The 15,931-nt window shown below is 37.3% G+C and overlaps 1 pseudogene; it reads left to right on the top strand.

The window, feature by feature from the left end:
• The first annotated feature begins 1,808 nt into the window (after nt 1-1,808).
• Nucleotides 1,809-15,931, top strand: part of LOC101411839 (general transcription factor II-I pseudogene) — a 108,803-nt pseudogene continuing 94,680 nt past the window's right edge.

Here is a 15,931-nt window from a genome sequence, read left to right as displayed (position 1 = left end):
TGAGTATCTTACAGCTTTGCTTCTTTAGAAGGCAATGGATTTTTTTTGGTGATTTTCATAAATGGTTAAATAGATTATAACAAACTTTCACGAAAGATTTATTGATCTGAATAAAACTGGACTATGAATAAAATATCGTGTAAGGAAATGAACATCACAGTTCATTAGTCAGGACACTGAGTTTCACAGTGAAGAATGGGCTGACCCAAGATGCCTACAGCCAGTGGTAGTTCACAAACTGCAACTCAGGTGTCTTGATTCTCCAGTCTGGATCAAAATTATAACTATTCCATTTTCTTGAATTGAGTACTATAATAAGCATTAATTAAGTTTAATAAAATTTTTAATTTTAAAAATTAAGTAAGATCAAAATATGTTGCTGGTGGTCCTTCATAGCTAAAGATTTTAATACAGTAATACAGGTGAATTAGGGCTGGGGTAATCTTTAGAGACCATTGGTCTAATTTTATCTGCCAAGATCCTGTACGCAAGTTCTCATTTAGTTGAGGATCCTGAGGTAGGGATAGGCTATATGATATGCAGTGTTATACAGCTACTTAGGGAAAATGCTGGAACTAGAGCACAGTTTGCTTGGCTAGTTCAATATGTTGTTGTTGTTGTTGTTTTTAAATTCAAACTCTGTATCAAATATAAAAAAGAAAATAACAGGCAAACGGAAGCTCAACAAGTTATGGATGTATTACTCCTAAAAAGTTCCACCCAGGCACTTTTTATCTCATCTAATTCCAGCAACAAACTCAATTGTTCTGCTAGTATTCAGAAAGACACACAGATGAACACTGATTAGTTAAATGATATAGTCAAGGTCTCCTTACTAAGGAAAAAAATGTAAAAGAAAAAAATGCTAAATCACGTTCCTATCTCACAAAACCAAACCCCATATTCTTTTTTTTGGGGACTGTTTAGCATTAATATAGTATCTTTGTTGCTTTTGCTACAAGAATATTACAATATTGCTAACTATAGTCTGTAAATAATATAGGGAATGTATAACAGTGATTTGGGTGGTGGATGAAGATTATGGTTGATAATATAAATGCAGGGATTTCTTCTATGACTGTTAAGACTGTGGTGACACATGGGAAAAATATAAATAATGTAATTTATAGTTCATTATGCATTTAATTATACCTCTCAGCCATCAGCTTGTCCTTAGCTAGTCAAAATATTCATCCTGCCTGATAATCTTCCCAAGAGATTGCTGTCTACAACACTGACTTCTGCTCATCAAGCCCAGCTAAGAAAGGATACACTTTTTATTAATAGATCCATTTTCAAGCATTAGCAATGACCCTAGAAAAAGAGGTGTGCAGTACATAGGTACATCTCCCTTTTAATTACACTCTGGCTTTCAAATCTTGGCATTGAATCTTGATGGATAAAAATGTGAATTCTGAAAGCTGACTGCTTAGAGGCTCAAATCACACTGTCTTCATAAGCTATGCAACACTGAGCAAGTTACTAAACTCTCTGGGCTTCTGTGTTCTCATCTGAAAGAAATGAGGCCATTAGTAGTAAACACCCCATAGATTTTTGTGAACATTAAATGAATTGATATTCATAAAGCACGTAGAAGAGTTCCTCGTATACAGTACGCTTGCGAAATGGCATCTATTATTTTTAATGACATCAGGCAGAAATATATCAGTATAAAAATAATAAGGATTATAAATGTATTAAGCTTCCAAATGCTTTACATAAATAATCACTTATATTATCTAGAGGCAACCCAGCAACCCTAAGAAGCAGGCAGTAGCCCAGCTTTACAGATGACACTGAGACCCGGAATGATCACCTCACTAGCTCATGGTTTTCAGCAAGGCCCTGAAAACCAGTTTCCAAAACACAGGCTTGTTGGGACACTTAAGCCACGTAACTTTTGCCACTCTATCAATTCAGATTCCACGGGTTGGTGATTACCCTCTAAATATTTAAATTGCAAACATTTAAGAGGCTTTTTTTTTCCCTTAAAAATTGAAAATCATAAGGGATTGACAAAGAATGCTATCTGAGGAGTTTTTCTAGGGCTTTTCAAAAGGACTAAGCTTGTGCTGCCACACCATGCAGGATGCTGTAATTCTTTGGGTGAATTCTAAAATCATAGGGGAGTACTTTATTTCGTATTGAAGCATACCTGGCCTGAGGGATGACCGGAGAAGGGTGTGGATTAGAAGCTCAGCCACCTGTACTGACTGACCCCAGTGTCCCTTTAAGGCCTCCTACTGACAGGGTTATTTTCTAATAAAGATCCCTGACAGAATGGCATCATCTGGCCAATGTCAGAGGAGAGGGGATGGGAGCACCAGCTGCCAGACTTTAGCAGCAGCCGTCTGCCTATACTGCCAGTAACTGAAACATGAATCGGCTGGAAGGGTCTGGGCTCCCAGCTGAACAAATATGCTGCCACTCCCCAGCTTAGTCCTTTTTGAAGTTTTGTATAGAAATACTCCTTTGAAGACTCCTGAAATTCTCATACATCCTTTTATGCTTGGATGTTACATTGATATCTCTAACTCCAGATGTTCTGAAATTGAGCTCATGATGTCTTCATCCGATTACCTTCACTTCCCCAAACAAGGTCTTCTAGTGGTTCTAGCCAATGATACTTTAATCTATTGAGGTGGGTAAACCAGAAATGAGCATGTTACACTTGCTACTTCTCTCTTTTTCTACCCTGTATGAGTTCTCAGTCTTAATTATATCCCCTGTTTATATCCCACATAATACAGTGTGATTTTTTTGTTCACAGAACTTATCAAAATTTGTGATCCAAGAGTTACATTTATGAGTATTTCATGAATATGAGAATGAGGCAGGGACTATATCTCTGTTTGCTCATTGGTGCTTATATATGTTTTTTTTTTTTTTGCATTAATTCCATTGTTTATCACATAGTAATTATTGTATGGATCTTCATTCTCTTTGTTACAGTATTTACAATTCTGTGTCCTTTGAAAAGGAATTGTTAATAATCAGAGCTAGGAATTAGAAATGGGCCCACACTGGAAATGTTGAGAACTCCATCACTGGTTTTCAGCAATATCTGGATGGTCTTCTACCATGTCGAATTTATAGGAGTTTGGAATAGATGATCTTTAAATCCCATGGTTTATGATTCTTTTGTGGTCAATAACGTGACAGTAGATTTGCATAGAGAGAGCTTTGCATTAGAGAGTTAGAAAACCTGGGTTTCAGTTCAGACCTGAATAATCGTGATCTACTCACCTCCACTATTTGCCATCCTTTCCCCTCATCTTTAAAATGAGGTGCACTGGAAAGGAGAGGTCAGGTTTCAGTAAAGGGTTAACTCTGCAGGTTTGGGGAGCTCAAACCCTATATATTCCAAAGCAAGGAATTTGGCTACTGGGAGATAAATTCTGAGTCCTTGGGATATTTTGTTTGATAAGAGTGTGTTCATATTCCTGAGGATTTGGACCCATCCAAATATCCATGTGATTATGGTGGGGTCTTTGGACCATGCTGTGTCAGTTTGACCTCAGGAGGGACTGGAGATTGGTAACTAAGATCAGCCATTTTGACATTCATGCATATATGACTGGCCTTCCCAATAAAAATCCTAAACACCTGGGATTGAGTAAGCTTCCCTGGTTGGTGGTATTCCTTGTATATTTTCATATATAATTGCTGTAAGAATTCATCACTGTACATATGACTCCACTGAATGAGGACACTTGGAAGCTCATACTTGTTCTCCCTTGGATTCCAGTTTTATTCCTTTTACCTTTATTGATTTTATTCTGTGTACTTTCTCTGTAATAAACTGTAAGAATGAGTATAACAGCTTTTCTGAGTTCTGTGAGCCCATCCAGCAAGTGTTTGAACTTGAGGGTGGTCTTGGCGAACTCTAGCACAGTAAATTACCCAGAAATACAAATAACTCCATTAACACATCAACAAAGTTCATTTTTCACTCATTTTTTGTGTTCCATGGAAGTGGGCCTGAGGTTCTGCTCCACATAATCACTCAGAGACCCAGGATGATGGAAGCTCCAATCTCTTAGAGCTGAGCCATGTGAACATGATGCTTCCTCAATTACCTCATCAGTAGATCAGAGAGATTGGAGAACTGCATATATACTTTTATTGCCTAATCCCAGAAGTGAGGCTTATCACTTCTGCTCACATATCGTTGATCAGGTCAAGACACTGCCTCATATAATTTTGAGAAATGTAGGGGAGCAAGTAGATTAGTTGGAGATCATGACTGTCCCTTCCACATGAGGAGATTTTTACTTATTCGCTTGTTTTCTTAAGCAGTTAACACATTTCTTATAATGCAATAAATAAATATAGAAAACAAATAGAAGTGAAGCTATATTAATGAAACCAGAGGTGGCGAGACCTGGACCTCAGCCTGCTTGTTCTCTATGTCGTAGCACCCAGGTCATGTAATTATACTCAAAGCACTTTCATGGAACACCTGCGGCTCCTCTGAGCATTATGTGAAAACCACCTGGCCAGGTGATCGCTAAAGTCTATATTTCTAATTTACAGGTCCTTCTGAAAATTTATGACACATCTGTATATGTTTGTTAAATGCCTGTGCCAATTCTTATGGAGTTTTAGAATTGATTTTTTAATTGAACATATGATATACTGCTACTAATAAAGGAACCTAGTCTACCTATAATCCTTAACAAATTATTTTTATTTACCTTTAGGTCTTGTCAAAATTCATTTATATTTTATATAGCTATATTTACATGCAACTTAGTATTTTTCATTTCACATTGTATCATTTTTTTCATTCTACTGGTCCTTTATATTGATTATTTATGAAAATGGATTGTTAGTGACCATTATTAATGAAATCAATCATAAACGCAATAATACAAAGGCCCTTAACTCAGTATCTAGAAATGTGCCAGTACTCAAAAGTGACAATTTTTATTAATAATAATAGCAGGTTGAATTTTTAAGAGTAAATTATAAGTTAGATAAGCAATTAATAAATTAGGAGAAATTTGCCTCAAGGAGAGCTAGTAAGCTGAGTGATGTCTGTCTGAACCAAGCATATGATCTGAGCTAATATCGGAATTATTCATTTCTTGCTGAAATTATACAAAGTGCCATTCATTGTCCATGCACTTCACATGAGTTACTTAATCCTCACAACCCCATATGAGAGATTGGTAACATTATTTTACAAACCATTTTACAAAGGAGAAAACAGAGACTCAGAGATGTTAGCATTTTGTCCAGTTAGCCAACTAGATAGTACCTTAACCCCAACTCAAACCCCTATTTATCTTTCTCTGAAAACTAGACTGTCAGCTACTAAATTGAATTGCCTTCTGTGGCAGTTTGATATTATTTATAAATTCCAAAAATGAGATATAGACTATGTTTGTAAACTGGTCTGTTCCTCTGGGCATGATAAACCTTTGATTGTATTAGATTCAGCTGAGATGCCTTTGATTAAATTATATTACAATTAGGGCTTTGCTTTGACCACATCATTAGGGCATGAGTCCCTACCCTCTTGTTGGGATGATAAAATAAACTCTTACACAGAGAATTAGATACACAGAGAAGGTATACAGAGGATCCCGAGGCCCAAGGAAGAGACATGAGCCTAATAGTTTTCAGCTGGCCTTGTGAAGAGACCAGAGCAGCTGAGCCCAGAAAGAAACAAATCCTGGAAAGAGATGAGCCCTATGCCAACCTATAGCTGAGATCAGAACAAGTGAACCCATGGAGCCTTAAGAGGAAAGAGGAAGGCTGAACCCTCACAGATATCAGCAGCCATCTTGCATCAACATGTGGCAACAGATTTTGGGTGTTAAAGTATCTCTGATGGTGACTTGAATTGGACTCTTTAGGGTCTTGTAACTGTAAGCTTGTACCCCAAATAAATACCCTTTATAAAACCGACAGATTTCTAGTACTTTGCATCAGCACCCCTTTGGCTAACCAATACACCTTCCTTCCATTAAATTAAGAGATGTTTAAAGGTAGCTGTCCATGGTAAGGACAAATTGGTGAAGAGATGTAATTCTTTTGCTGGCCTTCCCCATTCTTATAATTCTGCATTTTAAATTATCAGCATTCCAAAAATACATTAAAATTTAGTTTGAAGATATAAAACATAAGTAAAATGTTAAGGAAGGTTTTTAAGGGTAATATAATTTAATATGTTTTCCTGGTGCAATTTACCATACAATTAATGAAGGTAAATTAATGCCAAATTACTCTGTGGGTTAATATTGGTCCTGTCTTTTTACCCAGTAAAATTGACTAGTAGAGTGATATAAATCAAGGCTAGCAAGTAAATAAATTATTTAAACTGTCTTCAAACCAATGTACAAAATACTAAGGACTCTAATAGTGTAACAAAAGGGAAAATGTTGTAAATAAATATTATTAAATATTCAAGTATGTAAAAAGTCCAGGCTAAATGATTTTGACTTATATGTATAACTCAACTTTGCATTTAGGAGCAAAGACTATAAAATTGAATATCCAGTTTCTTCTAAGGTCTATATTACCTTTGTGACACTTAATGTAAGAACAAAAGATCAGTCTTGTTGATAACATTTATCTCCTAATGTAGAAATTTAAAAAAATTTTGTCTCTGAGTCAAGATGTGCTCCAAAGGCATGTTTTATGTGGCCCAAGTAGTATTAATGGTTATTTGCCTGTATTTTAAATCCAGAATTGTAGTAGGCAGAATTGTGTCTTCTCAAAGATGTCATCACCCTAATTCCTTGAACCTGAGAATATGTTATGTTACCTGGCAAAGGGACTTTTCAGATGTAATTAATATTATGGACTAGATCTTAAGATAGAGAGATTTTCCTGGATATTCTGGGTAAGCCCATTTTAATCACACAAGAATTTTCTGTGGCTGGAGGAGATGGAGCAGAGGGGATTTTGGAGAGTTTTGAGTCATTAGAGGGACTCAACCTGCATTGCTTAGGTGATGGCATGTGGAAAGCTTGAGATGGAATGTGGGCAAGTCTTGTATCAAAGACTAGTCCCCACTGCCAGCCAGCAAGGAAATAGGGACTTCATCCTACAACTGCCGGGAATTTAGACAACAACCAGAAAGAGCTTGGAAGCAGATTTATCATCGAAGATTCCTAAAAGAAATGTAGCCTTGATGACATTTTGATTTCAGATTTGAGAGTCTATAAGCAGAGAACCCAGTTGAATCACAATCTGGAATTCTGAACTACAGAACTGTGATATAATAAATGGGTGCTATTGTAAGCCTCTAAGTTCATGGTAATTTCTTCTGGCAGCATAGGAAATGAATACTGAGAAATTTCACATAGAAATTCATATTTCTGTATACACTTTCTTGTTTGGCAGCATTGGACTCGAACTGAACAGTAGCAGTCCCCTTTGGTTGGAGCCTTTGACTTTTATTTACTCAAGTTACCACTAGGCATATTTTGTTTTAGTTTCCTAGCTCCTAAAACAAATACCATACAATGGGTTGCCTTAGCAACAGGAATTTATTGGCTCCCAGGCTTTCAGAGTGGGTATTTTCTGGCTAGCCAGAAGATGGTTCCTTGGTCTTTCCATTATATGGCATTGCACATAGTGATAGCTTCTCCTTTCTCTTCTTGGTTCCGTTCCCTTCCAGCTATTACTGCTCCCCAAGGCTTCTCCTTCCCAGTCCAATTTCCTTTGTTTATAAAGACTAAGCCATATTGGAAAAAGGCTCACATTCATTCTGAGCACAGCTTCACTAATAACGTCTTTAAAGTCCTGTTTACCTGGAGGTTCACACCCACAGGACCAGGACTTGAACAAGCCTTTTGTAGGGGACATGATTCAATCTCCAGCAATTTATTTATTTATATAAACTACATGCCCTATTGCTATGTGTGTTTTCAACCACTGATCTAAAAGTTAAAATGGACAGAACTGGGGAGGGATACCAGTGGTGAATCTGGGGATTTCCCAGGCCTCAAGCAATAAACCTGATTTCAGCATTCCTAATTTTATCATAATAATACTCCACCATTTCTCATGAGCACACACTCTATCCCTTACTTCCATCTCTCTCATTTTGTTTACTTTTATTATTATTATTTTTAGCTATTTTTAATTTATTGAAGTATATCACTCATACATAAACAATAAGTGTATGATAATAGTTGTGAACTTACAAAACAAATATATATAACATCATACAGGATTCTCATAACTCGCCCTACCACCAATAACTTGCATTGTTGTTAAACCTTTTTAACTAATGGTTAAAGAACAATGTCAAAATATTACTACTAACCAAAGTACTTTTCCCCCGACCAACCTGTTATTATTATCTTTATATCATTTTTATATGAACATACATAAGTAATTAAGTGTATAGTAAAAGTTGTGAACTTACAAAGCAAACATGCATAACATCATACAAGGGTCCCATACATCAACCCTCCACCAACACCTTGTATTGTCGTGAGACACTGGTTACAAATTGTGAAAGAGTATTGTCAAAATCTTACTATTAATCACAGTTCTTATCTTACATTTGGTGTGTTCCCCCTCCCATTATTTTTTAAATATATTTTTTATGACAGAAGTTGTAAACTTATAAAACAATCATGCACATATGCAGAATTCCCAAACCACACCCCTCCATCAACACACCACACTATGGTGGAACATTTGCTGCTGATAAGCTAATATCACCCGATTGTTACCATGTCCATAGTATATAATTGGCTCACATTTTCCATACTGCCCCATTATCAACACAGTACATCTTTCACAAAAATGCAAGAATATTATATTATTACTGCTAATCATAGTTCATAGGTCACTCAAGCTGTATTTTTCCCATGCTTCTCCACATTCCCAACACCCTGCAGTAATGATGTACATTTGCTCAAGCTCACAAAGGACCCTCTTGAATCTGCACCATCAACCACAATTCACATTCACCTCTTGCTTTACTGTGCTACTCAGTTTCTAGATTATTCTCTCACATTCTGTCAATTGGTATTTACATACCTAGACTACCATTTTAGCCGCATCCCCATTAATAAACTAGCTGTTACTCTCTATGTGTTACCATTCACTCTATACATTCCCATTCTTTTACAGTAAAGCTAATTGAAACTTCTACATACATTAAACATCAGTAGTCCATCTCAGTCTTCCTCTTATCTCCTTTAAGAATCCACCACCTACCACCAGGTCCTGAAGATATTTTCCTACAATTTCTTCTAGAACATTTATGGTTCTTGCTTTTATTTTTAGGTTTTTTTAAAAATCCATTTTGAGTTAATTTTTGGATAAGGTGTGAGATAGGGGTCCTCTTTCCTTCTTTTGGCTATGGATATCCAATTCTTTCAGGACCATTTGTTGAATAGACTATTCTGCCTGAGCTATGTGTGTTTGACAGGCTAGTCAAAAATCACTTGACCATACCTGTGAGGGTCTGTTTCTGAACCATCAGTTTGGCTCCATTGTTCTATATGTCTGTCTTGGGCCAGTACCATGCTGTTTTACAACTATAACTAGGTAATATAATTTAAAGTCTTGAGATGAGGGTTTGCTTTTCCTTTTTATGATGTTTCTAGCTATTCAGGACCCCTTACCCTTCCAAATAAATTTGATGATTGTGTTTTCAATTTTTTTAAATGCTGGTAGAATTTTTATCAGAATTGCATTGAATCTGTATATCAATTTCAGTAGAATTGACATCTTAATGTTATTTAGTCTTCCAATCTATGAGCATGGAATGTTCTTCCAGTTACTTAGGCCTTTTAAAATTTCTTTTAACATTGAGTTGCAGTTTTCTGAATACTTTACATTATTGGTTAAGTTTACATTATTGTGCTTTACATCATTGGTTAAGTTTATTGCTGACTATTTTAGTTTTATCTGTCATATTTTATTTTCGCCACTCTTTTGAAACTTTTAGTTACTTTTATTGATATACTCTTCATTTCTAGACTCTCTTCCAGGCCCCTCTCTCCTGTCTTTTCTTTTCAGGGTCTAGCACACCCTTTAGTATTTCCTGAAAATCTCATCTCTTGCTTAGAAATTCTCTCAGTTTCTGTTTATCTGTGAATATTCTAATTTCGCCTTCATTTTTGAAAGACAGTCTTGCTGAATATAAGATTCTTGGCTGGAAGCTTTTCTCTTGTAGTATCTTAAATATATCAGACCACTATCTTCTTGCCTCCATGGTTTCTGGTGAGAAATCAGCACTTAATCTTATTGGGTAACCCTTATATGTTATGCATTGCTTTTCTCTTGCTGTTCTCAGAATTCTCTCTCTGTCTTTGGCATTTGACATTCTGATGAGAATGTGTCTCGGAGTTGGTCTATTGGGATTTTTTCAGATGGGAGTACGATGTGCTTCTTGAACATGGATATCTATGTCCTTCAATAGGGTTGGGAAATTTTCTACCATATTTCTTCAAATATTCTTTCTGCCCCTTTTCCCTCCTCTTCTCCTTCTGGGACACCCATGACACATATGTTTGCATGCCTTTTGCTGTCATTTAGTTCCCTGAGACCTTGTTCAATTTTTTCCATTCTTTTCTTCATCTTTTCTTTTGTATGTTCACTTTCAGAGGACATTTCTTCAAGCTCACCAATCCTTTTTTCTGCCTCCTCAAATCTGCTATTATATGATTCCAATGATTTTTTTATTTCATTTATTGCACCTTCATTCCCATAAGATCTGCTATTTTTTTTAGTATGCTTTCAAATTCTTCTTTGTGCTCATCCAGTGTCTTCTTAATATCCTTAATCTCTTTAGCCATCTCATTGAATTTATTAGGTATATTTGTTTGAACATCTATGATTAGTTGTCTCAACTCCTTTATGTCATCTGGAGGCTTATCTTTTTCCTTTAACTGGGACATAGCTTCCTGTTTCTTGGTGTGGATTCTAATTTTTCATTGTTTTTTGGCATCTGGATTACTAGAGTATTTATTCTGGGTGTAGTTTTTCTCTTTAGTTTAAGGCTTCCTGCCCTTTTTTCCTTACTGGTTGTACAGTAGGAGCCAAGGTTGTAATTGGTTCTATAGCTGTGGAGGCTCAAGCTGCCTTCCTTATGCGAGGGACTGATGAAGCTTCTCCCAACTTTCCCCTTTGCCAGGGTTAGGGACAGATTCACAGCTGTGTGGAATAATTCAAGTCATGCATGCCTAGACTGTAGTTGCCCAGAGAGACTGATGAAGTTTCATGCCCCTTTCTCCCCTGCCTGGTGTAAGAATGGAGCTGTAGTTGTGGGCAGCAATCTGTGCAGTGAGGATCCACGATGACTACAGTTGTCCCAGTAGACTTCTGAGTTTCAGTCAGTGCCTGCCAAATGTACCTGGAGTTACCTGGATAGGTTGATGCAGGGCCCATAGGCTTCCTCCCTGCCAGAGGTGGAGCTGAAGCCCAGTCTAGGGCTGCAGGCAGATCTGGGTGAAAGAAACTGGTTCCTACCATCACCATGATTTTTGGTCAGCCCAGCTTCCTCTCAGGCTGGTGCAGAGTTAAAATGGCTGCCACAGGCCTCTTTCTGACTTGGGTTGATTCATACCCCAGCTGTTCCCAGGGTTATATCTTAGCCAGTTGAGTCTACCAATCAGTAGCCAAAATTGGCAGCCAACTGTCTCCTCCTCCCCTCTTTTTTGGGAAACGGAGCTTCCAATTCCAGTCACAGAATAGCTCCTGGGGTGGCTTGTGCTGCCAGAGTAGGATAATCACAGGTCTCTGCAGCTTGGTGGGTAACTTCCCGGAGAGGCTGGTGCAGATCCCCGCCAATTCCTTCCTCCTGGAGGTGGCACTGTGGCCTAGGCTAGAGCTGCAATCTGACTGGATGGGAAGAAGCTGGTCCCCACCAGCACTGGCATTTTCAGTCCGCCCCGCTTCCCCTCACGCCAGGCACTGGGTTAAGATGGTGGCTCCTGGCCTCTTTCTGACATGGACAGGTTCAAACTTTAGCTGTTCTCAGGATTATACTTTAGCCCACTGAATTTACTCATCAGTAGCTGAAGTTGGTGCCCAACTGTCTCTTCTTGCCTCGTTTTGGGGAAGTGGATCTTTTAGTTCCAGCTGTAGAACAGTTCCCAAGATGGATTGTGCTTTCAGGGGAGGAGGGGCACCAGCCTTCGTGGCATGGAGCACTCTACTTATGAGTCTTCTCTGCAGGCAGGCAGTCTCCTCCTTCCACTCCTTCAAGGACGTTGCAGGATGCTCTTCTGGCCTCCTGGAGCCCCAAAACAGGTGCTTCAGCTAGCTCCAGAGAGCTCTGGGTGTTTTCTTATTGCCCTGTAGCAGGAGCTGACTCTAGGCACTCCTTACTCTGCTGCCATCTTGCTGATTGTCTCATCATTTTGTTTACTTTTATTATTTTTTAAATAGAGCTGAATGGACCCAACTAAGTTGGTTGCTATAGAAACAACTCTTTATTTTAACAAATGTTTTTAGAGAATAAATGTCATTATGCAATTGATTTCTCAAGTTGCTCTCAAAGCCTCAGTTGCTATGGAGTTTCCTTCCTCCATTTATTGAACCATGTTGGACAAATATTTTTACTGCAGCATCCAAGCAAATTCATTGCTTCAATATTTTAAGTTTAATTAGTTGCTACATTGAAGACAGGGCACTCGATTATATAGGAAGTGTAAATAAGTACATCTTGCTCTTGGTGTTATCGGTTAAAATAATGAAACAAACATCTGCCTCAGCAATAAAAGTATCTTCTGGCACCAAATATTTGGATGCTTCTTGTTCTAGTTGTCAAGTATATCAAAGAATATCATGATTTGCTTTATAATACCTCATGTACCTCTATATTTTATCACTTTTCACAACTGAAAATTTAACATTTATTTGCATACTTAAAATGTTTAGTTTTTTTCCCATGAAATATTTAAGATTTCTGCTACCCATTTAATACTAAGCACTTACAATGAAGCTTGTATCATTACAACTTTCAATGATTCCTTGTTGAATGAATGAATGAAAGACACATTTTAGTTATTATCTAGGTGGATAGAGTTAGGTAGACAATATCTAATTCTGAATCATAATATAACAAAGCTTTCAAGACAAAGCATTCAAGTCTAAGAATGATTCAAAAACAATTTTTTCAAGGAGTTGAGGAATCCAACGTCCCAGATATATTCATATTAGGGTAATGCCTCTGCCAGAGAACTAGGTATATTCCACATCCTGTTAAATAGCAGCCCAATAGCATCACGTATACTATAACAGGAAAATACAGAAATATAAGCAATTGATGATGGGCTACAAAATGTTGCAAAAGGGTGCCCAGCATCAGTTAGTCCCTAAAGCCTGCTCCTCAGAATCTTCAGCTACCCGTGTTGAATGTCAGTTTAAACTCATCTTGTCCAAAGGTCTTCTAGCTGTTCTTTGCAAAACTATAGCTCTCCTGTTGGCCTCTGCCTTAGCATGTCTCAGCTGTCCTGAATGCTGTTTGCCTTGGATCCTTGTTGATCTCACATTTCTTCTACAGTTTCTTTTTTGGTCTCTCACACTGGCTATTGCTCATGAACTCATGTAGCAGAAGATGGGGCTTTTCCTCTCTAAAGAGCTGCCACTGACTCCTGGAGGCCCAGAATGATTAGGTGGGTCCAGAGCCTATTGGTACTAATACCTGGAGTGTTGCTTTTGTGGCCAAATGAATTGAGCCTCACTTTCCTCTTCTTCTCTTTCCAATAAATTAACACTTTCACAAAATTAGTCCTGGTATTGAAAATATTACTACATACTTCCTGGTGTAAAGATTGATACAGAATGTAAGTAAGAAATTAAAGGGAACGTACTTGTTCACCAGTGTTTGTAGCAGTGTTATTCACAATAACCAAAGTGTTGAAAAAAACCACAGGGTCTATTGACAGATGAATGAATAAACAAAATGCAGTATATTCTTACAGTGGGATATTATTACTCAGCAGTAAAAAGGAAAGAGGTTTTGATACAAGCTACAACATGGATGAAACTTAGAAACATTATGTTGACTGAAAAAAGACCCCAGGTACAAATGGTCAAATATAGTATGATTAAACATGTAAGAAATATCTGGAATAAACAAATTCATAGAGACAGAAAGTAGACTAGAGGTCACCAGGGGACAGGAAAGGGAGAATGAGGAGGTATTGTTTAATGAGTGCAGAGTTTCTGTTTGATGCTATGAAATGTCTTGGTAATAGATTGTGATGATAGTAACATAACACTGTAGCTATAATTAATACCACTGAAGTGTGTACCTCTAAGAATGGTTAAAATGGAAAATTCTGTTTTGTGTATATGTTACCACATTGAAAAAAATATATAGAAAAAGCTCATGTTTGGCTACCTAGAGTTATTAAGCTTCCTCATTCTAGAATTGTTTTATCTAGCCTCTCCAAAGCAGCTTGTTCCTACTCTGGGTTTTCCTTCCTCGTTTTCTTATGGTTCTATATTCACCCTGTTTCTTCTTGATTTGTAGCCTTGTGTTCTTCTCCCCATAGACTCAATTTTCTACTGGAGAAGTATCATGGACTTATTATCATTCATTCATTCAACAAATATGTCTTGAATGTCTACTGTATACTATAGGCACTCTTTTTCTTGTTTGGGAACAAAATGGTTTGTAAAGATCCCTGTTCTCGTGAAGACAGATAATACAATAAATATGATGAAGTAAATTATATACTGTAGCATGTTGGAGGTGTTATGGAAAAAAGGAAAAAGTAGAGGAGGGAATGGTGATTGAGAGTGTAGGGCTGGGGAAGGGGGCAGGTTGCAACTTTAATCATGATAATTACAATGGGTCTCCTCGAGGAGGTGGCATATGAGCAAAGGTAGGAAGGAAGTGGGAGGTTAGTTCTGTGAATTTTGGAGAAGCATTCCAGGCAGAGAAAACAGAGACTACCAGGGCGAGTAGGGAGTGAAAGTAAAGGAGAGGGGCGGTCAGAGAGGTAGACGTTTGTAGGGGAGCAGATTACCTAAAGCCTTGAAATTCCCTTTCAGGAGTTTAGCTTTTACTTGTGAGAAGGCGCCCTGGTAAAATTTTGAGTAGAGGAGTGCCAGGAAACACTCTAGCTGCTATGCTGAGAACACTTCTTCTGTATCATATTCAGTCTTATGGCATATTCTAGAATCTAAACATTTTGCAGGTATCAGTGATTGCATTTACCTCTGTGCCCTTCCCAATAAATGGTTAAAAATGTGTTGACTTCTTTCTATTTTTAAAATAGTGACTTACTCAGAACAATGATAAAAATAATGATTTCTTCTCTCCAAATCCAAAATATAAATTGACTAATTTAAGAACACTTTTGCTGACTACTTATTATCACTCTTATATTTGAGATGCCTCGGGCAGTCTTTGCAGGTTTTACCCCATTTTTACAGCTCATAATCAGATCCTACTTAGAGTATAGGAGTTAATTAATTCTTAACAGTTTTCTGCCACATGCATACGCTGAGTACTAGTTTTAATTGGTAGATTTAAAAATAGATATTTGGAGGGGGGGGTGAGGAGTCATGCAATAGAATTGTACTTGCCCCCAGCTTCTCCTAATTCAGGCGAAAATGTTATTGGATATATAAAACATTAAATAAGCAGTGGTAAATAGATCTATTCATATGTGCCTTGCCTTGACCAGTGGGTTAATCGGTTTTGCCCTTGTTTCCCTACTTGCTTTTAATTTGCAGCAGGACTTATAGAAAAGCAAACGTATTGAAAATATGAACTGTCTAATATTAGATCATGATACCTTATAAATACAAGTACAACTTTAACCAATGCACTATTTAAGAAATGTTTCACTTTTTATTGTTGGAAACACTTTTTGTTTGTGAGTTAAATAATAACACTTAAGATTCAAATTAAAGCAAATTTAATTTGTACAGTCTCCTCAGAAAACTTTACTTTTTTATTCTAAAGAAGTAAATTATATACTATGTTAGAAGA

Source organism: Dasypus novemcinctus, chromosome 2 (genome assembly GCF_030445035.2).
Source record: "Dasypus novemcinctus isolate mDasNov1 chromosome 2, mDasNov1.1.hap2, whole genome shotgun sequence".
NCBI classification, from domain to species: Eukaryota; Metazoa; Chordata; class Mammalia; order Cingulata; family Dasypodidae; genus Dasypus; species Dasypus novemcinctus.
The sequence above is the reverse complement of the archived record's forward strand: the minus strand, read 5'-3'. Positions and strand labels throughout refer to the sequence as shown.